We start from the raw sequence: 23600 nt of genomic DNA on the forward strand, positions 1-23600 counted from the left end.
CTCCAGCTGACTCATCCTTTCCTCTTCTCTCCTATATATAGAGCTCTTCTATGAGGTCTAAGGAGGCTGGAATTTTGTATAATCAAGGAGGTGCTGTTGGTATACTGCCAGGATCATTGGGTGATTGTTTTACTAGAGGTAAAGAAGAGAGTTCTCGCTGCCGAGGAGGTGCTGCTGGATTGGAGCCAACATCATTGGTTGTAACTTCCTCTGGAACCCTGTTACTTTCTATCAATAAAGTTTGCATGTTCTCCTATATACTTGTTTTACATAGATGCTTTGTGTTTACATGTATATTTGAGGCAATCTAATCCATGCTTTGATTATGAGTGCTTGTATCTGGTAGTTTGCTCTCTTTTGTTGTGCAGGTCTTGTGTGTAGCTGGATCGGCTTGGAGAGCAAAGAGCTGGGAGCAGGATACGAAGAAAGAAGGACAAGGATCAACTAAGCGCAAGACACCAGGTTGGTTGACCCTCTTTCCATTCTCTCTGTACTCTCATAAAGTAGAACATGAAAACTTTATCATTCAGTTGTTGCTAGAGACTGTCACCTTTAGAAAGGGTTAGTGTCATCCGCATCGGATACTTTTCCCCACAACAAACTGGCGACTCCACTGGGGATAGCCTAGTATCTTGTTGTGTTTGTGGTATTTTGCTATTTATCTCTTGAAGAACAGAGTACCAAATCGAAAAGCTTTTGACTATATCAAAAGCGAAGTAGAGGGTCTGCTACTCTTGCTCCTTTGCTGAGCAACTTCAAGATTTAAAGAGCTAATCTACAGATGAATCTTTACTCTTTGTGATAGATCTTTATCCTCTTGATCATCCCTTTGCCTGTACTTGACCTATAGCTTTTGATTTCAGCAAAAACAGTGCATTTTTGAGCTTTTTATGACCCGGAATTCTTAGCAGACGTAACTCTCGTAAGTCAGTGCAGGATGTCCACAGGCAGTCTGCATTACAGCGCAGGTAGTCCCTTCGGGAACTGCGCTGAGAGTCAGACTGGTGAACTAGCACCTGCGCTGGTCCAGTCAGCCTTAGTCTAGCTCAGCTCTTCCTCAGTGTCTTGGCCCTGTTTTCACTGTTTTTCTTGCTAATTGCTTGCTGGTCATTGTATTTGCTGTATACCACTCCTCCTTGTCATTATTCCGCCTCAGTTGTGTGATGAAACTGTGAATGTTCTTTCAGTATTTCTTGTTTCAGTTCCAGTTTCCCATTGTGAAAAGCGAACCAGTAGCTGTGACCTCTTAGATCCTGAACTGTAAAAGTGTCTTTGTGATCTTATGAGTTAGTTGTATTACTGTTCATGGCTGTTTGAGTTTGTTTGCTTTTCACTTTATGGTTTGAATCTATACATTTCCTGTATTTTAAACAAGTCTATCATAAGGTGTCGTTTTGATTGTGGACAAGCTTGTTTATTTATACTTGAAAAGTTGATTCAAAAATCGCACAACAGTTTCCTTTTGTTAGCATCAACATTAAGGAAAACGAAAAGAAATACATGCATTGTGCATTTTGCATTTGACCGTATACTTGATGATTTAGGAAAATGTGCATTTTAGTGTGTGTTCTTTGATCTGTGGAAAAGTTGTGTCTTACTCTTTCCTCAAGTAGATTAAGGTTTTCAAAGTTGAAAGACTGAAAAGATTTTGCTTCTCATTCTTAGATTTCATATAGGAAGTTGTATATATACATCTCGTGGCGAACCTGAAAGGAAAACTATTAAGAAAGATCAACATTAAAATAAATTCAATTTACATAACAACGCTTTGGAATTTAACGCAAACATCTAGAGGTCTAGGTAGAGACGTGTTCCGGCGTCGTTAAACATAGTGACCGTCGATCTCTACGAAGGTGGGTGATTCCTCCTGAGAGTCGGTGGCACTAACACGGACTTGAGCTCCCGCGTACCGTCGAGTATATTGGGAGACCCCTATAGGATTTTATCCTTTTATCCTTAGGAAGCCGTGTCGACCGCCCTACTGATCGCGATGCAGTGAACACAGCATTCACGAAGATCGACCACCCGTACCGTAAAACGTATTCTGTGGTTTCGCGAAAGGTTTGGCACTCCCTCTGCCTAGATCTCCAGAGCAGTTTCTTTTGGCCTTTTTCAAACTCTATAATTGAAAAAGTCCAACCGAGCATTTGTCACTTCGGGCTCGTTAATACATCGAAGGCGACTAGAGTCATCTTTAGCTTTTTCTCGACTCTTAAAACATGAAAAAGCAAGTTTGTGTCTAAAAGCGTCGTAAATAAAATTTATCTTAAAGCGGAACAGAATCACCTATTATTCCCACGTTGATCTTTCAGTTGAAAAGTATGGAGCCCACCAACCAAGGAAATAACCTTGGCAGAAGTCCAAATCCCTTCTCCTCTTATGGCTACATTGTCGCTTCCAAGATTGACAATTGGCCTTCCTGTTTGGCTCTTTTCAACTAATGTAGTCCAAATCGCCACTAATCCTGAGCAATCGAATCAACAGTCAGAACAATCTAGAACTACCCACCAGCCTTCCACTTCTTATGATACTTCCTCTGATCCTTCATCTTCGCAAGGTAGAGCCGGAAAAAGTCAGCCTCCCAAGGAGAAGAAGGAGAAGAAGAAGAAAGGAAAGAAGCAGAAGGAGCCTCTGGCGAAGGCGACTGGGGGCAAGCAGAAGAAAACTGACAAAAACCCACACACTGCACCGACCGGGCCTAAATCGCCATGTGTCATTTGCAAAGGGATCCATTTCCATCGTGATTGTCCTTGTATTCCCCGGATACTGAAGGATTGGTCCCCAAGGTTGCACAATCCGGTAGCATCAACCTCTGGTTGTCAAGTTGATTGCATTCCGTCAGCTAGCGAGAGTGAAGGACAAAGAAGGGGACCAAGATCACCCTGTCTATTGTGTGAAGGTAGTCATGCCATACACAAATGTCCATTCTTAGATGAGGCCAAGAGAGTTTTGGAAGATCACCCGGTGTCACCGTTGCGACTTCCGCCTGGATATAAAAAACTCGCGCCTAGTCCCTCGACAGTTGTAAATCCAGTTGGCCCTCTCAAGTGGTCAGCTGAAGTGTCGGTCATTGACAATGAACCTACCGAATCCAGACCAGACGAAAGTCTAAAGGTCGAAACGGCAGTTGACCCGGTTCTTCCTTCAGAGGTTCTATCGTCTAATGACCCCGTCATTGAAGATCCATCTTCAAATGACACCGTCGCTGAAGAGTCATCTTCATGTGACACCCTAGCTGAAAAGAACGAGGATGACACCATCCAGGTTCTTTATATCAGCGCTGACTCTGATGAGCGTCAGGGCAATGCGCCCATTCCTTTTTCGCAGGAAGGAACAACATCAGGGTCGTATCCGGCCGTATATTCGGTCCCACCACCAAGCAACCTGGTTGTATCCTTTGATTGGAATCAATTAGGCAAACCCCAGTTACCAGCCAGTATACCATTCAGAATCATTGTCCAGATCTATAGAATGATCATGGCTGGTACTATCATTGATGAAGGGGCGTCTGTGAGTATCCTTTCCTCTATTGCTTGGAAAGCACTGGGTTCCCCAGCGCTTTTACCTGAGTTGAGAAATCTCTCAGGTTTTGACAAAGGAACCAGTCGACCATTAGTGATCCTCCCCAATGTACCTGTTACATTAAAGGGGAAGACTGTTGAGATGAACTTGTTGGTCGTTCAAGGACCCTTGGATTATAACCTACTCCTTGGACGTGACTATATTTATTGCATGGGAGCGATAGTCTCCTCACTCTTTAGAGTAATGTGTTTTCCACACGAAGGAAGGATGGTCAAGCTCGTAGACCAACTTTCATTTCCGGGATCTCGCATAGAAAATAGTCAAATACCAATCCTAAATGGTCTGTTTACTCAAGATACGCCTCCACCCCCGGTCCTACTTCCCGATGAGTGCGAGTGATTCGGAAAGCAAGACTAGGACCCAGGGGGCATGCACCCTGGTCTGCTTCGGGCAGAAGAAACTCCGGGTATAAGGAAGAATTTCCACAGAAGAATATGACTGGTCCGTACCCCGTCCGTAGGAAGTGGGGTTGTTCCAGAATAATAAACTTTTGTCAAAGTTATGTGTTTGGGAAGCATTCACCTTTGTCTAAAAAAGTGGGCAATGCCCAAGTAGGAATCCCCTTATTGCAACAAGTAGTCCACATCTTTGAATTCAAGCCTCGCCCATCGAAACATTTGTTTTGAAGGATAAGCAGGGGCAGTCAAGAAAGAAGAGGACCATATTGTTGTGACGGAGGGTAACCATCTTTGACAACCCAATGATAGACACCGCCGAAGAAAGAGATCAATTTGCGGCAGCAAATAGAACCGTCTTTGGATAATAAGAAAGAGGCAAGCCTCCCTCAATAATACCAATGTTTTATCTTTGAGTAGTGTTCTTCTATTGTCACAAATAGCTGTTTGTTAAAAGTGGGCCGACAGGAAGTCTGAGTACTGCGTGAGACCCCTTAAAATAACGAGAAGACTAGTATCGTTAACATTAGATTGGCAAGATGACAAGTAACTGTGAACACCCAAAGAAAAGCAAAGGTAAGGGAGAGGAGGGGCAGCCTCGAAATTCTGTCCTATACCTGGGGGCATGCGACCTTTTGGAATGCAAGCAAAGGACGACTATTTATTTTTTAAATTTTTAGGTCCTCCCTTTAAACCTGTAGGTCTAACCCGTTAAACTCGTAGGATTGGCCGTTTCCGAACTTGCATAAAGAAAGCCTGTGGGGCAAAAGTAAAATTTGCCAAAATTAAGAGCATAGCTGTGATAAGGCATAAGCTCTATAAAAATTGGTCCTTACGAGAGGCGTTCTTCATATGACTGGTATATCGAGCAGTTTTAGCGTATAGTTCATGCTCGTTAAAAAATAAACGCAAACCCGAGCAGTTTTAGGCCTGAATCCATGCTCGTTAAAAAATAGAAGAGTGTGAGCAAAAGTTTCCCCCAGAGTTCAAGCTCATGGAAAAAATGAACCGGTAAATAACCTTTTGAGATCGTAAATTCATCAGCCATAAAAACCTTGATCGTGTTGTCATCCATCACCTCCATCGTTCACTTTGGCCGAGCATTCACTTCCACTTGTGTGTTTACCTCTTTTGAGAAACAGCTGCGAAGAGTGATTTCACCTAGCCATCCTCGTGACACTGCCGTGATTGGAAAATTCCAAGCTGTACCTGGAATCTGTAGCTATACCTATTTATCACTCGTTCCTCAAAAGACGAGTCTTCTTTCAGCTCTTTTCACTGACTCGTAAAATATGAAAAGTTTGCCGAGTTTTGGCCTTCCAGCTCGTTAAATGATCGGAACGCTATCCCTCCTCTAAATTTTAATCTTTTTGGACCTGAGGGATTATTGCACAAAAGGATCGAGCGCTTGTCTGGTTCGGCTCGTTAAAAGTACTGAACAGCCATCCCTTCTGTATTGTTTTATACTTTTTCGGACTTAAGGGATATGCTGACGAAAAAGGAACTATGGAGTTGACTTTCTGTACCTTTTCAGACTCTCTAAAAATGAAAAGGACCGAGTTTTCTTTGTCGTTAGACTCGTTAAAATGATTAAATAGCGACAAACTTGTCTTTAGACGAGAACGAGTTTCCCTATCGCTAGGCTCGTTAAATCTTAGCGATGGGCTTGCCCGAAGGGCAGGTTATAGAACAAGCATATGTTATCCTCCTCAAGCTTGACAAAAATAAAGAGGTACTGGTCAGAAATGACTGGGGAAAAATTGGGAGAACATCAAAGTTTAGAGGTAGCAAGTCACTCTTAAACATGACACTTTTCCTCCGTATCACATCGGGTTGGGTTGTCTCATTCACCGGTCTCGTCACCATGGTCCTCGCCACACCATCCATTTGGGGTAATGCTACCGATCCATCACATCAGTGTCGTTATATGTTCAAGAGGGGTCATTCAGAAGATGTCAACCGTGTCCCATCCACTACCATACATCATCCTTCATCCATTTCATGATCGCCACCCTGAATCATATGTCACAGTTTGTTTCCACCTCCACTAAATCATTAGCTCCGTTCCGTGTCATTGATGTGGGATTCATTAAGGCCCTCCCTTGACGGATCGCTTCTTGTCGACATCAGCTCATTATCCAAGAAGTTGATCTAGGAACACCCCCATCAGTACTTTGAAGCTTGCATGCCTCAATGGCAAGTTTCTCACTTCTGGCGACAGGTATACCTCAATGACCTTCGACCAGAAGATTTTGCGTGGCGTTCGACGCCAAGTCCTTTATTCACGCCACGTGAATTGTACTGCAGTACCTTGAGGGTCATTGTCATTAATGGTGACTCCTCTCGCGCTTGTTAATGGTTTTCATTATTGACCGGTAATCAAGCGATGTCTTTCCATGTTCGACTTCAACGCAATTCTCACATGGATCGACTTGTACTTAGAGTGAAGATCAAACGAGTTTGAAGACCCCGGATCTAGTTTCATCCATCCGGGCTGCGATATATATTCAGGAAATATAAAAACATCTGCCATATACATCATTGCAGCAGATGATCATCCTATCAAAGGATGGTAATTTCAGCGGAAGATTATCAGTCTGTCAACAGACGATCGTCTGTCATATGTATCAAAATGTATTTATAAAAGCTGAGCATGGGAATGCCCGTCTCGGCTAGACCATGAAATTGAATGAAAGATAATGTATTGTATTACAGGGCACTCTCCTCAGCACTAGAACGAACTTCGGACCCTCTAGCTAAAGCATTTCACCCGATTAACGGCCTCATACTTTAGGGGGCAACTGTTATAGACATTTTTGTGCCTCGCGTCAAGGAGCATGGAATGTCAATAATTACAGGGATCCTCAGTCCCTAAACATGTTGTTCTTACCCCTAAAAGAACAAGGTCATCAATCAACAACACTTCCAATCAGTTCTCCACCTGAAAACACTTCAGAACAGGCTTATTTTGGATCATGTCAGCTGCTTAACTAAGCTTCTGCGCTGTATTGAAATTGTCCCACTCTGTACCTGCGCTGGAAGTCAAAAACAATGAAGGCTACCTGCGCTGGGCGAGATTGGCCAAGTGGCACAGTCATCCTGCAAGGTGTCAATTGCCCAGGAAGCTTCCAAACTGACACTTGGTTCATAAGATTCGCCCTGTGATGAGTAAGAGGTACTTGATCACCATGTGTAAGCAAGGATCTCCAAGTGGACACAGGAACTGAAGATTAACTGAAGATGGAGAGGACACTAGTCAGCTATATGCCAGCCTCCAGCTGACTCATACTTTCCTCTTCTCTCCTATATATAGAGCTCTTCTATGAGGTCTAAGGAGGCTGGAATTTTGTATAAGCAAGGAGGTGTTGTTGGTATACTGCCAGGATCATTGGGTGATTGTTTTACTAGAGGTAAAGAAGAGAGTTCTCGCTGCCGAGGAGGTGCTGCTGGATTGGAGCCAACATCATTGGTTGTAACTTCCTCTGGAACCCTGTTACTTTCTATCAATAAAGTTTGCATGTTCTCCTATATACTTGTTTTACATAGATGCTTTGTGTTTACATGTATATTTGAGGAAATCTAATCCATGCTTTGATTATGAGTGCTTGTATCTGGTAGTTTGCTCTCTTTTGTTGTGCAGGTCTTGTGTGTAGCTGGATCGGCTTGGAGAGCAAAGAGCTGGGAGCAGTATACGAAGAAAGAAGGACAAGGATCAACTAAGCGCAAGACACCAGGTTGGTTGACCCTCTTTCCATTCTCTCTGTACTCTCATAAAGTAGAACATGGAAACTTTATCATTCAGTTGTTGCTAGAGACTGTCACCTTTAGAAAGGGTTAGTGTCATCCGCATCGGATACTTTTCCCCACAACACCATGTGGAATCTTTAGTCGGTAAGTTCTTCCACTTGATGAGATACTCTGAAACTGATATATTTCGTAGTTGTCGATTTCTCGGTTCTGTGACTGCTTCAAGTTCCAATATGATTTTTCCTTCCTTGTCAAGTTATCGCAACATTGTTTGAACTGGGATCTTCTACAACTTTTGAATGAGTTCCCACTCCTTTGGGCATATGGATATCTGTAAGGCCTCATGTTTGGAGGAACACTTCCTAGAATCAAATGAATAGCATGATCATGATCATGAATAAGTGGGAGGCCTTTGGAAGTCTCAAATACCTTGGAATGGTTGTCCAAAATGTTATGGAGATCTGAAGAAATACATGATTTCGATGTGGGGTCCTCTAGTGAACATAATTGGAAATTACACCTCATTGTTCTTTATTTAGAAGCTTTTTCATATTGTTAGTGTTGATTATCATTCTAGGTTTCCTTTTGATACCCCTCAATTCAACTTCCATTCCTTCCCAAAAAAATTTCAAGAAAAGTTCTTGAAAATTAAAAGCTATCGTACCTAAAGATTGTAGCTGTTGGACTCCTAGTAAAACATCAGCGCCATCCATTCCCATGGATAGCTTGATATTATGGCACCTTCCAGAGCAATTTATGGTTCCTCCACTTGCAACCATCACTTGACACTTCGATGCTAGATATAGGGAGAAATTAAATTCCTTGACTATCTTGCAATGAATAAAATTATGGGCACTGTCCAAATCAATCAACATTATTACCTTTTTCTTCTTGATATGTCCTTCTATCTTAATCATTTGAGGAGTGGTAATTTCTTCCAACGCATTGCAAGATATGGTTGGATTCATTTCTTGATGCTTGATGTGATCTTTGAATTCTTGAACATTTTTCTTCTTGATATGTCCTTCTATATTGATAGTTCGAGGAGTGGTAATTCCAGTCAATGAATTACAAGATATGGTCAGATTCATTTCTTCTTTCTCTGGGGTGGGTTCCTCGTGTATATCCTCTTCAATTTGTGTTTCTTGATCCTTTTCTTTCTCCTCTTCATAATCTATGTAAAATAATTTCTTCTCAGCACACTTATGACCTTTAGTGTATTTTCATCACAACTGAAACAAAGTCCTTTTTCTCTTTTTTCTTCCAATTATTGTTGTATAAACCTTATAGGCTGTGGAAGGTTAGGAGAAATTTTTTTCCATAATAATAGTTGTGAGTGGTGGGATTCCTTGTTTCCATAATTTCTCTTTCAATTTTTCTTGCCAACCTGTATGCTTTCCCCATTGAGTTAGGTTCCCAAAGACGAACCACGTGTTGAATGTTATCCTTTAAAGTCTCTATGAAGACATCAACCATTTTCTTCTCTGGAATATAATTTTCCCTTATATTCAATTTTTGAAATTCTTCAATGTGCTCTGCCATTGAACCGTTTTGTTTGAGATTTATCAATTGGCTAAAGAAGGTATTTCTCTTTGTATCCTTATAATGTGCTATCATTTCCTTCGTGAAAATTGACCACGTGACAAGTGGTTTACGAGAACAAAACCATTTATACCATAAAAATTGAGTGGGTTCTAAACAATTGAATGCAATACGTACCTTTTATAACAGTGGTACACCATGTAGATCAAAATATTTCTCCATATGTAGTATCCAATTTACTAGATCCTTGCCATCAAACTTCCTCATCTAGCATTTTCTTGATTTTAAGAGCTTGATCTTGAAATGACTGTAACTCTCTACTTTTGGATCTTTAAGTTCTAAAATTGTGTTCTGTAATAACCCTTTGAGTCCTTGTTTTAGCTCTGCAAGTTTGATCGCAATTGGAATCCTAAAGAAAGATCTATTCCCAATCTCCCGTGATGACCTAATTATAGACTAGTTCAGTAAATAAAACTTGTATGAAGTGCCATGTGCCACTGTTTCAACCTTAGTACCTGAAATTGGTATATAGAAAAGCATAGGTCGTCCTATTTCTGAAACTTCTTACGAAATTTCAATCTGACGCTCAAAACAAAAGTTATGATGATTTTCCCGAGGTCACCTGTTTAAGATGTAATTCGGGAGTCTTAAAAACCCTAACTTCCTGAAGTCATATATCTAGAAATATAGTGAGCCAAGATATGAAATTCAGACCCAAGGTTCAAAACGATTTCTTCTCAAATGGGCTTTTCTTTTGAGCTTCTGAAACTTCGTAGAGAAAATAGTATAGAGAAAATTCCACGATGACCTGTTTTAGATGAAATTCTGGAGCATGTAAAAACCCTAACTTCCTCATATCATATCTCCGCAAATATAGCGATAAAATATCTGAAATTCAGACCCGAGGTTCAACACGATTTCTTCTCAAATGGGTTTTTTTTCACTTATGAAATGTCACAGAAACAAAGTTATATCACAAATGCCATGATGTCCTATTTGGAGCAATGAAACCCTAGAATCCAAAGCTCTGATACGAAATGTTATGAAACCAGCTCACAAAATATAGAAAATATAGATCAACACCTTATAATTCAGCCTCATCCAGGGGGAAACCTCCTTTACATTACACAAATGAACAATTATTGGATGATAATAATAATAGTGGGCTTTTATGGGGCACAATAATAACAATATGGGGACTACATGGGCACAACAATATAATAAGGGGGTTGTACTAATAACAATAAAGGGTTACACTAGTAGTATATGGACCTAACAGGATTTCTTTTCCGAGAGACGCACGTTCATTCAGGTTTCAACTCATTGTGAGAACTTTGATTTTTGGGCTAAATATTGAGCACCTAATCAACCAATTTCAAAATCCATAGTGTGAGCCAAGTGTGTTGGGTGTGGATTTTGATTATCTTATTTATTCAAAGGTATTTCTGCATTAGACCCCATTTTCCACTCATTTTCCGCCGCCATGGGGGTTCGAGGGGGGAGACGACGGTTTTTAGAGCCCCCCCAATGAGGAATCAAGGGCAGCACCATCAAATCTAAAAATAGATGTAAACTTGCCTTGTAAACTATTATAATTTTGTAGTCAATCCGAGCCGTTCATTAGGTGGATGATCTGATGGTAGAAGTTATGTTTAGTTAAGGGTTTTTTGCCCTAGAATGAAACCCCTTGCTATATATGAAGGAATTGAAATGCGACTATGTATATGTGTATTCTGAGAGAGAAAGAGAGAGGAGACCGTGTGAGAGCAAAGAAGAAACTACAACGGATCGACTATTGGTTGTATCTCTTCATTTTGTTGGATAATATAAAATGAAGGACTAATAACAATAAAGGGTTACACTAGTAGTATATGGACCTAACAGGATTTCTTTTCCGAGAGACGCACGTTCATTCAGGTTTCAACTCATTGTGAGAACTTTGATTTTTGGGCTAAATACTGAGCACCTAATCAACCAATTTCAAAATCCATAGTGTGAGCCAAGTGTGTTGGGTGTGGATTTTGATTATCTTATTTATTCAAAGGTATTTCTGCATTAGACCCCATTTTCCACTCATTTTCCGCCGCCATGGGGGTTCGAGGGGGGAGACGACGGTTTTTAGAGCCCCCCCAATGAGGAATCAAGGGCAGCACCATCAAATCTAAAAATAGATGTAAACTTGCCTTGTAAACTATTATAATTTTGTAGTCAATCCGAGCCGTTCATTAGGTGGATGATCTGATGGTAGAAGTTATGTTTAGTTAAGGGTTTTTTGCCCTAGAATGAAACCCCTTGCTATATATGAAGGAATTGAAATGCGACTATGTATATGTGTATTCTAAGAGAGAAAGAGAGAGGAGACCGTGTGAGAGCAAAGAAGAAACTACAACGGATCGACTATTGGTTGTATCTCTTCATTTTGTTGGATAATATAAAAGGAAGGACTAGTTGTTTCTCTGTGGATGTAGCCCAAATTGGGTGAACTACACATAACTATGTCTCTCTTATTTTATGCATTTTCTGTGTTTGTGTTTCTGCAATATTTTATGTGTTTCATCGCTCTATAATATATAATTTTCTAACAAAGTGGACATGCACTCTTTGATAGGTGTGGAAGAAAAATATGCAATATTTATTCCCGTTGATTTGGGTTCTTGGATAATCTTGAAATTATGACAAGATGAGGGTGAACCTTTTGGCTTCCTCGAAAGAAGGTTCCCCAAAAACAAATTGTGTATGTGCAATTGAGATATCTTCCCCGACCAATCAGATTCCTCTGGTTTCCCCTTGATTAGTTGCTACTTTGGTGTACCTTCCCAAACCCTGTTATCCTCGAAAGGTATGAGTTGGAGAACCATTTACGAGAATTGAGAAAAATAGGGTGGAAATGAGGGATTTAATCCATTTGAGCCACATAGGTGAAAACCAAACTACTTCGAGCACCTTGAGCAAGTATTTCCAATTGATTCTATTATAATCTTTAGAGAAATCAATTTTAATCATCATAACTAATTTGTTGGCTTTCTTAAGTGAGTGATATATCACCTCATTGGTTGTAATGATACCATCAAGAATTTGTCTCCCCTTCAGAAACCCTATATGTTGTGGGTCAATGATGTGATTCAACAATGACTTAATTTGCTTCACTATGAATGAAGAGATGAACTTGTATATCACATTGCATAATGCAGGGCCAAAATCCACTAAGATCACTCAAATTTCCAATCTTGGCGATTATGGTCAAGAAGGTGGTGTTGAGACGAGAACACACTTGTAGCTACCTCCTTGACTTTTCTACTAGTGCATAGATTTCATTGCCTGAAAAGCATCATCATGCTTTAAAGAAATTTGTTGTAAAACCATCAGGCCCATGTGATTTTTTATCTGACATCTCTCTTAGAACCTCCTCCACCTCAACATATAATATCTCTCTTATCATAGATCAATTATGCTTGACATGTTGTAGGAGTATATTGCCACATTTTGACACAAGCGAGAAAACTCTATTGGTGTGCCTATGTGATCATGGGCTTATTTAATATTGATTTATTAAATTGTTTAAAATATATTAGTTTATTATATAATTAGATTGGATTTATATTTTCATAATTCCCATATCAATAAACTTTTTAAGAAAATTCAATTAATAAACATGTGAAATTGTAAAGTAAATATGAGTACAAGTTACATTCTAAATTCCTAGGAATAATAAAATGGCTTGAACCTACAAATCATAGTGATAAGGATCCAAATATTACTTATTCAAAAAAAAAAAAATCTCATACCAATATCATATACAAATAGGAAACAAACCACCCCCCCCCACACACACATATATAAGGAACATCACTCCAAAAAAAAAATTCTCAATAAACTCCCATACCCCATAGTTCACAATCCGTTAAAAGGAAAAAGAATCCATGAGTCCTTCACTCCCAAGACCTCGAATACCCATAAATATCTGTGTTGTGTGCTGAGACTACAAATTCCAGTGGATGATAGATTTATTGCTTGAATCCAAAAACATATAGATATATATATATATATATATATATATATATATATATATATATATATATATATATATATATATATGTATATATATATATGTATATATATATATATGTATGGGGGATTTACGCGGTGCATTATATTAGATATCTTTTTTGGGATTCAACTGCGTTAAGTAAGTCATTCAAACGTATGACCATTTCCATGAGAGGTAGTCGTAACTGACTAATTTCTCATGATTTTTGAATAGTTCACTTAGCACTCATTGCATCGGGTGATGCTCACAGGGGTGAAGAAGTGGGATTGAAACTAGTGAAATGTGGAGAACGAATCACATAGCATCAATCATCACTTCCAGGGCTTGCACCCGGTAACCAGGACTTCCCAAGAGGTCACCCATCCCAGAACTCCTCTGGCTCAAGCACGCTTAACTGTGGATTTTTCCCCACAATCAAGCCCACTTAGCTTGCTACCCCATTTGCAAAACCTTAGCAAGTATTGTGCCTGATGAACCATTCAAGTAGAGATCCCTTGACTCTTTTTGAATTTAAGTATGGGGGATTTACGCAGTGCATTATATTAGATATCATTTTTGGGATTCAACTGCGTTAAGTAAGTCATTCAAACGTATGACCATTTCCATGAGAGGTAGTCATAACTGACTAATTTCTCATGATTTTTGAATAGTTCACTTAGCACTCATTACATCGGGTGATGCTCACAGGGGTGAAGAAGTGGGATTGAAACTAGTGAAATGTGGAGAACGAATCACATAGCATCAATCATCACTTTCGGGGCTTGCACCCGGTAACCAAGACTTCCGAGGAGGTCACCCATCCCAGAACTCCTCTGGCTCAAGCGCGCTTAACTGTGGAGTTTTCCCCACAATCAAGCCCACTTAGCTTGCCCAAACGAGGCATATTTTCCTGGCTAGAGTTGGTTTGACGGGTGCTAGGAGGAGTAGGACGTGGGATAAGATGGCCAGTGGGAGTAGGAGAATGTGGAATTTGAAGTTCAGAAGCAGAATTCAGGGTCGAAGCAGCTGGTGGGCTTCAGTATTTGTAGCAATAATGCTACAACTCTTGGAGCTTCCTTCTCTAATTTTATCAACTCGGTAGTTCGTAACAAACTTGGAAGCGACGGTGTTGTATGCATAAGTACTAGCTCTTGTCGCAGCTGTCACTTGGTCAGCTGGCACAAGTTCGCTAGGGCTCAAGCCAACTTCTATATGTTCTCAGAAGAAGCTTTCTAAATGATGAACGAAGGCTATCTCAAAGGAAATTAACCTACTTTGCAAGAATGAACTGAAAGCCAACTAAACATAGAAACCTGTTGGAAATAATACTGAGAGGGGGGGTGAATCAGTATTATCAGATCAATCAAACCTTTTCAATGCTCAGAAACATATACGCTACTTCAGTTAAGTAAAACAGCGTGTACACGCTACTGTGACTAAATAAAACAGCGTATAAGCAGAAAACTCATAACTTAGTTAGCTTATTCTTCAGTTAAGTTCATCAGGACATTATTCAACACATTAACAGTAAGCAGATGCAGTATAACAGAACGGATCAAAAGTCACACACATGAACACCAAGATATAAGGTGGAAACCCAATGTGGGTGAAAACCACCTGCTGCAAGTTATCTCTATCTTTCTTTAAGAAACTTCAGTTTACAATCTTTTGTACTGGTGCAGCCTTATACCAGTACGCAGGCTACAACCTGCAGAAGGCTACAACCTTCTCTCGTTCTCCAAACTTCCTTGGAAGGGAGCTCCAACCCCCTTTGTTCTTGTACTAGCCAAGATACTAGTACGTAGGTGCTGACCTACAATCTTCTTTTCTTCAGGTATCACCTTTCATACATTTTCAGACTTGAATATTCCTGAAGCACAACATTACAATCTGAAGACCACAATTCATTCAATTTCCACAACAGATCATTGAAGCATAAAACAACCAAACTCTGAATCACTGAACCACTGAACCCTGTCAATCATCAGTTATCAGAACACAGAGCAGACTACAGAACTCTGCAATAACTGTCAGACCCCACTGTAAACCCAAAAACAAGCTTCAAAAGATATACGCTACTTCAAGGAGCCAAACCCGCGTATACACGCTCTTTTACCGAAGCCAACCTGCGTACAGATCTAAAAATAAACTTTCTCAATTTGCAGCTGTACCAGACATTAGTTAGACCCAGAACATAGCATTGCGACAATATGCAGATCTAGAAATAAGCATAATCAACCATATCATGATAGTGCATTTCAAACCATTAGATCCCGATCTATCCTTAGATCTAGTCTTCCATCAACCAATGTGATCTCTCCTTGGCTTAGATCAAGCAACCCAGCACCTGCAAATCAGATCTCTTTCCCTCTTAGATATTCAAGCCCTTGTCAAAAGATGATTTTGCCTAATGATCTTCTTCTCCTTATATAGTCTTAGGCCTAGCTCAATACCAAGAGCCAAAACCATAGTAACACAATACCATCAACTTCAAAACTAGGGATCGACACGCCCGTCGAGACACAATGGTCCGAAATCATAGGCACAACTTCCAAGGACTAACCACCATGGACCAAAGGAACCTTTCCACATACACGCGCTTTTTATGAATCGAACTAGCGTGTACACGCGACTTGGGCTTAACGAAACGGCGTGTATGAGCTTCCTTGGCATGCTGTACTGAGATCTGTCTTCTGATTAAGATGCCATCACTTGTACCAACCTCTGAGCACTTGTACCATCCTCTGAGTGAGTTGCCATCAAGGACAACACTTGAATCATAATGCCAACAATCTCCCCCTTTGGACTTGATGGCAACCACCACACCAAGTCACTCTCCCCCTTTGACATCAAGAGCAAAGGGCTGTGCTCCCCCTGAGGACATGCTGATACCTCTGCTTGGCTGTGCTGACTCGTGCTCCCCCTGACAGTAGGCCAGATCTGAAAAAGATGTTCTTCAACAAGAACCAAGATTTATACACCATAAGGGACCTTCCTATCACCAAAAGACTCAATACATACATCCATACTCCCTACCAAGAGGGGACATATCAGAAACAACCAATTATATTACAGCATTCATCCCAGGCATAGTGGGGAAACCAACATAGGCCGTTACATGACCTTGACACCATAAAAGAGATATGACAAGAGAGATACATGACATAGAGACAACAGATCTAGACCAAGACTTAGGAAAGACACCAGCAGCATCTGATAAACATCTTGTTAGATCAGCAACCAGAATTTCTTTCTGAGCTCCTTCTCCTGAAACCAACAACCAAAACATCTGAATGCCAACAATGCTTTATGAGACTTTTGAGCTGCTCCCCCTGAACCTGTGCCTGTTGCACTCCCTGAAACTGTGCCTGAAGAATTCTGACATTCCTATTGCTTTCAGAACTTCAGAGTTTTCCCTTGCTGTTCAGAACTTCATATACGCGTTTTATCCTGTATAAAACAGCGTATGTACGCGGATATTCTTTCTGCAACAAGCGTCCAGCATACACGCGACTTACCCAGCATAAATCCGCGTGTATACGCTCATATCCCTTCCGTAACCTGCGTATACCAACTTTTCTGTAGAACAAACAATCTTCAACAACAGGATGAAGCATCAACTACTCCCAGCTTTTGTCTGAGATATTCAAAAGTTTCCCTGGGCAGTGGTTTTGTGAGAATATCAGCAACTTGCTCCTTAGAAGGAACATACTCCAACTTGACCTTCTGCTCAAGCACTTGTTCCCGAAGAAAATGGTACTTGATTGGTATGTGCTTGGTCTTTGAGTGCATGACAGGATTCTTTGAAATGCTGATTGCACTTGTATTATCACATAAGATAGAGACAGGTGGAGTGCAAGTGATTTGAAAGTCCTGCAAGGTCTGCATCATCCAAAGAAGTTGTGTGCAACAAGATGCTGCAGCCACATATTCTGCTTCAGCTGTAGATAAGGCAATCGAACTTTGTTTCTTGCTGAACCAAGATACTAATCTGGAACCCATGAAGAAAGCACCTCCACTTGTGCTTTTCCTATCATCCACACTTCCAGCCCAATCTGCATCTGTGTAAGCATGAAGAGTGAGATCAGTATTTCTAGGATACCATAAGCCATAGTTTTGGGTCCCTTGAAGATATTTGAAGATTCTTTTGACTGCCTGAAGATGAGTTTCCTTTGGGTTGGCTTGAAATCTTCCAACCATTCCTACTGCATGTGTAATATCTGGTCGAGTACCTGTCAAATAAAGCAAACTCCCAATCATGGATCTATAAGTGGGTTGGTGAACTGCTGCTGATTCATCATTTGCACTGAGGCTGCATCCTGTAACCATGGGTGTACATACTGGTTTTGACTCTTCCATGCCATACTTCTTCAAGATCTGCTTGAGGTATTTGGTTTGAGACAAGAAGATACCTCCTTCATTTTGTTGGATTTGCAATCCAAGAAAATATGTCAATTCTCCAAGAAGTGACATTTCGAATTCTTTCTGCATAACCAAGGCAAAGTTTTGACTCATGGTCTCTTCATTGCTGCCAAAAATAATATCATCTACATAAACAACAAGAATTAGCAATTTGTTATTTTCAACTTTTATATAGAGATTGCTATCTGCTGATCCTTTTGAAAAGCCTTGTTGGTGAAGATATTTGTCCAACCGATAGTACCAAGCCCTTGGAGCTTGTTTGAGCCCATAGAGTGCCTTTTTCAATCTGCATACAAGGTTTGGATCATTTCCAAGAATGAACCCATCTGGCTGCTCAATATATACTTCTTCTTCTAAGTCTCCATTCAGGAAGGCTGATTTCACGTCCATTTGAAATACCTTGAAGTTTTGAAAGCTTGAGAGAGCAAGGAACATTCGGATGGCCTCTAGTCTTGCCACAGGAGCAAAGGTCTCTTCAAAATCTATTCCTTCTTGCTGTGCATACCCTTTACAAACAAGTCTGGCCTTGTTTCTAATTACTTCTCCATTTTCATTTAACTTATTCTTGAAGACCCATTTTGTTCCTATTACATTCTTATCTTTTGGTCTAGGAACTAATTCCCAAGTGTTGTTCCTTTCGATTTGCTCAAGTTCTTCATCCATTGCTTTGACCCAACATTCATCTTTGCATGCTTCTTTCACATTTTGTGGTTCAATGGAGGAGAGTAGAGCCAAGTAGCTTGAAGCTTCTGCAAGTGTCCTTCTTGTTTGTACTCCTGCTTCTTTCTGCCCCACAATCTGAGTTTCTGGATGATTCTTTTGGACATATCTGGATGGAGTCTTCTCTTCTATTCTTGTCTGCTCCTCTGGTTCTTCTTGAGATTCTTCTTCTTCTTGAGGTTCTTCTTCTTCATCATTTCGCCTTTGAGAGTAACCTTCATCTTCTTCAATGTCTTCATGATGAACTTGCCTAGGAATATATCCCTTCTCATCAACCACTATATCAATACTGTCAACAATTCTGCCAAGTCTTTTATTGTAGCACTTGTATGCTTTGCTATGTGGAGAATAACCAAGAAGAATGCCCTCATCTGCTCTAGGTTCAAGTTTGCCAAGTTGCTCATCAGTATTCTTAATATAACATTTGCTCCCAAAGATTTTGAAATGCTTCACGGAAGGAGTTTTACCACTCCAAAGCTCATGAGGTGTTTGAGTGCTGTTTACTCGGACATTTGTTTTGTTAAGAATGATAACAGCAGCATGTGCAGCTTCACCCCAGAAGGTTGCAGGAGTACCTGATTCATCGAGCATAGCACGAGCCATTTGTTGGATAGTTCTGTTCATTCTTTCCACAACCCCATTTTGCTGAGGAGTTCTAGCTGTAGAGAATTCTCTTCTTATCCCATGTTCATCGCAGAAATCAAAAAATTCATTTGATGTGAACTCCCCACCTCTGTCAGATCTGAGGCACTTAATTTTGTGTCCTGATTCATTTTCAGCCAATGCTTTGAAGGATTTGAATTTTTCGAATGCTTCATCTTTGTGCTTCATAAGCCCTAACCAAACAAACCTTGAGAAATCATCAATGAATAATATCAGATATTCTTCTCCTCGAGGTGTCCTTTTCCTAAATGGACCACATACATCTGTATGGACTAGCTCAAGAGGCAAGCTAGCTGATCCTTCCTTTTCTGGAAAGTTAGTTCTGGTTTGCTTTCCAAACTGACAAGATTTGCATATGGTGTTGTCTGGAATTTTGATATCTGGAAGATCGCGAACTGCCTGATATTTGCATGCTTTCCTTATTTGTGAGAAGCTTAGATGTCCCAACCTTCGATGCCATAACCAGTGCTCTTCATCCTTGCTAAGATAGCATTGTTGTTGTCCTTCTTCAAATATGTACAGATTATTTGGAGTTCTTTTGCCTTTGAGAACTGTTTTACCTGTATCAAGATCACGAACAAGACATCCATTCGATCTGAAAATAACCTCGGTTTTTTGATCACACATCTGGCTGACACTTAGAAGATTATGCTTCAATCCATCAACATACAAAACATTTCCAGCCTTGACCTTTTCTTTCAAAGGAGCAATACCTTTTCCTTTTATAGTTGCAGGAGTATCATTTCCAAAAGAAACTTTCTTTCCCTTTTCTAAAGTAGAATAAGATTCAAGTTTTTCTTTATCACCTGTCATATGTTTCGAACATCCACTGTCAATGTACCATAGATTTTCCTGTCCTTCTGCATAAAACGCTATCCCACATCTTTCTGTCTGAGGTTCTTTTATTCTCCATTTTTTGGTGCTCGTGGCTTGTTCCTTTTTCTCCTGAAACCTGCTCCTGCATTCAGATTCTTTATGACCAAAATTATTGCAAATAGAACATTCAACTTCATTTTCAAGAACCGAAAAGTTGTTATAGGTCCTCTTTGTAATCCCTGTCATACTTCTTTGTTTTTGAGCTTCCCTAGTCATGATTGTTTTATATGCAACACATTGAGCTGCTTTGTGACCAAAGTTATGGCAAGAAAAGCATTGTCCATTGAAGAAGCTTCTGCGGTTATTGAATCTACCAGCCAACTGATTGTAATTTCTATTTTCATCTATTCTTGTGCCAAACTGAGAAGATTTTACCTGTGGTTGGTTGTAGCTTTTGTTCACCCTTAAGAAGGATTGTCCCTGATAGTTTCTGTTTGTAATTCGTCCCTGCTTTACCTGATTATCTTCATTGTTCTTCTGCTCATTTCTTCTTGCTGCATCAAGATAACTTTTTGAGGTGGATGCTTGAGAGGTTTCTCCATTATAGCCCAAACCTGTCTTGTTTAGAGGAGACCGCTGCACATTGATAATCTCATCCAAAGTTTCAGATCCTTTGACAAACTTAAGATTAATAGCTTTTGTTTTCTCAATTTCTTTTCTGAGACCAACAATTTCACCTTCTAGTTTTTCAAGATGTTTTTCCTTTTCATCAATTTGAAATTGCAAAGTATCAATGATCACACTCTTTTCTTCTATGCATCTCTTGAGTCTAGTAATTTCATTATAGAGATTATCCACATCTACAGCATCCTCATAATCATCATCTTCAAATGCCATTAATAGCTTATATTTATTACCTTGTTCATCTTCATCACTGTTTGATAAGCCATCACTATCTTCATGGGTGTAGTAGCTTTTCTTATTTGCACTTTGTTTCTTATTCCATCTAGCAGGTTCTTTTCCTTTATCTTTATTAGGACATTTTGCAGCATAATGACCTACTCTTCCACAAGCAAAGCATTTGAAAGGTAGCTTACCTCTGAACCTTCCAGCACCCCTTTGAAGATTTCTGACAAAATTTGATTCTTCTTCCTCTTCTTCTGGAACATGGCTTGCTTCATAGTAATCTTCTTTTCCTGATGCCTTAAAAGCAGCTTCCCTTCTGTCTGATGGACCTCCCTTTCTCATTTCATAAGCAGTTAGAATTCCATGTAGCTGAGACATAGTGAGAACTTTGAGATTTTCCTTTTCTTCTATTGCAGATACTTTAGATTCAAACTTGGGGGATAATGATCTTAGAATCTTTGAACTACTATAGTCTCTTTTATTTCTTCACCCAAATTTTTCATACAATTAACAATCTCATCTACCCGAAGAAAATAATTAGCCACACTTTCATCATTATACATCTTGAGAGTCTCATATTGAATCCTGAGAGTTTGAAGTTTAGCTTCCTTTACCTGTTCATCTCCTTCATAGCTAGTGATCATTTTGTCCCATATCTCTTTTGCTGATTTGAAGTGCATGACCTTCATGAATTCTGTTTGGGATATACTTCCTAATAGAGTACTGACTGCTTTTGCATTTGTTTCATATGTCTTTTTCTCAGCTGGATCTGTAGGAGTAGCTGAAGGAAAAGCATAGCCTGTTTCTACAATGTTCCAAACTTCTGTACCAAGAGATTGAAGATATGCAGTAACTCTTACCTTCCAATAATTGAAATTTGTTCCATCAAAAACCGGTGGCCTGATTGATGCTTCTTTCTCGTAGTTGCTCATGATGAATGATCTACCTTCAAGCGATCAAGCTTCTCTGAAGGACCTGCTCTGATACCAATTGTTGGAAATAATACTGAGAGGGGGGGTGAATCAGTATTATCAGATCAATCAATCTTTTCAATGCTCAGAAACATATACGCTACTTCAGTTAAGTAAAACAGCGTGTACACGCTACTGTGACTAAATAAAACAGCGTATAAGCAGAAAACTCATAACTTAGTTAGCTTATTCTTCAGTTAAGTTCATCAGGACATTATTCACCACATTAACAGTAAGCAGATGCAGTATAACAGAACAGATCAAAAGCCACACACATGAACACCAAGATATAAGGTGGAAACCCAATGTGGGTGAAAACCACCTGCTGCAAGTTATCTCTATCTTTCTTTAAGAAACTTCAGTTTACAATCTTTTGTACTGGTGCAGCCTTATACCAGTACGCAGGCTACAACCTGCAGAAGGCTACAACCTTCTCTCGTTCTCCAAACTTCCTTGGAAGGGAGCTCCAACCCCCTTTGTTCTTGTACTAGCCAAGATACTAGTACGTAGGTGCTGACCTACAATCTTCTTTTCTTCAGGTATCACCTTTCATACATTTTCAGACTTGAATATTCCTGAAGCACAACATTACAATCTGAAGACCACAATTCATTCAATTTCCACAACAGATCATTGAAGCATAAAACAACCAAACTTTGAATCACTGAACCACTGAACCCTGTCAATCACCAGTTACCAGAACACAGAGCAGACTACAGAACTCTGCAATAACAGTCAGACCCCACTGTAAACCCAAAAACAAGCTTCAAAAGATATACGCTACTTCAATGAGCCAAACCCGCGTATACACGCTCTTTTACCGAAGCCAACCTGCGTACAGATCTAAAAATAAACTTTCTCAATTTGCAGCTGTACCAGACATTAGTTAGACCCAGAACATAGCATTGCGACAATATGCAGATCTAGAAATACGCATAATCAACCATATCATGATAGTGCATTTCAAACCATTAGATCCCGATCTATCCTTAGATCTAGTCTTCCATCAACCAATGTGATCTCTCCTTGGCTTAGATCAAGCAACCCAGCACCTGCATATCAGATCTCTTTCTCTCTTAGATATTCAAGCCTTGTCGAAAGATGATTTTGCCTAATGATCTTCTTCTCCTTATATAGTCTTAGGCCTAGCTCAATACCAAGAGCCAAAACCATAGTAACACAATACCATCAACTTCAAAACTAGGGATCGACACGCCCGTCGAGACACAATGGTCCGAAATCATAGGCACAACTTCCAAGGACTAACCACCATGGACCAAAGGAACCTTTCCACATACACGCGCTTTTTATGAATCGAACTAGCGTGTACACGCGACTTGGGCTTAACGAAACGGCGTGTATGAGCTTCCTTGGCATGCTGTACTGAGATCTGTCTTCTGATTAAGTTGCCATCACTTGTACCAACCTCTGAGCACTTGTACCATCCTCTGAGTGAGTTGCCATCAAGGACAACACTTGAATCATAATGCCAACAATCTCCCCCTTTGGACTTGATGGCAACCACCACACCAAGTCACTCTCCCCCTTTGACATCAAGAGCAAAGGGCTGTGCTCCCCCTGAGGACATGCTGATACCTCTGCTTGGCTGTGCTGACTCGTGCTCCCCCTGACAGTAGGCCAGATCTGAAAAAGATGTTCTTCAACAAGAGCCAAGATTTATACACCATAAGGGACCTTCCTATCACCAAAAGACTCAATACATACATCCATACTCCCTACCAAGAGGGGACATATCAGAAACAACCAATTATATTACAGCATTCATCCCAGGCATAGTGGGGAAACCAA

Source organism: Pinus tabuliformis, chromosome 1_2 (assembly GCF_031772625.1).
Source record: "Pinus tabuliformis cultivar Carrire ecotype Pingquan chromosome 1_2, CPIR1, whole genome shotgun sequence".
Classification (NCBI taxonomy): Eukaryota; Viridiplantae; Streptophyta; class Pinopsida; order Pinales; family Pinaceae; genus Pinus; species Pinus tabuliformis.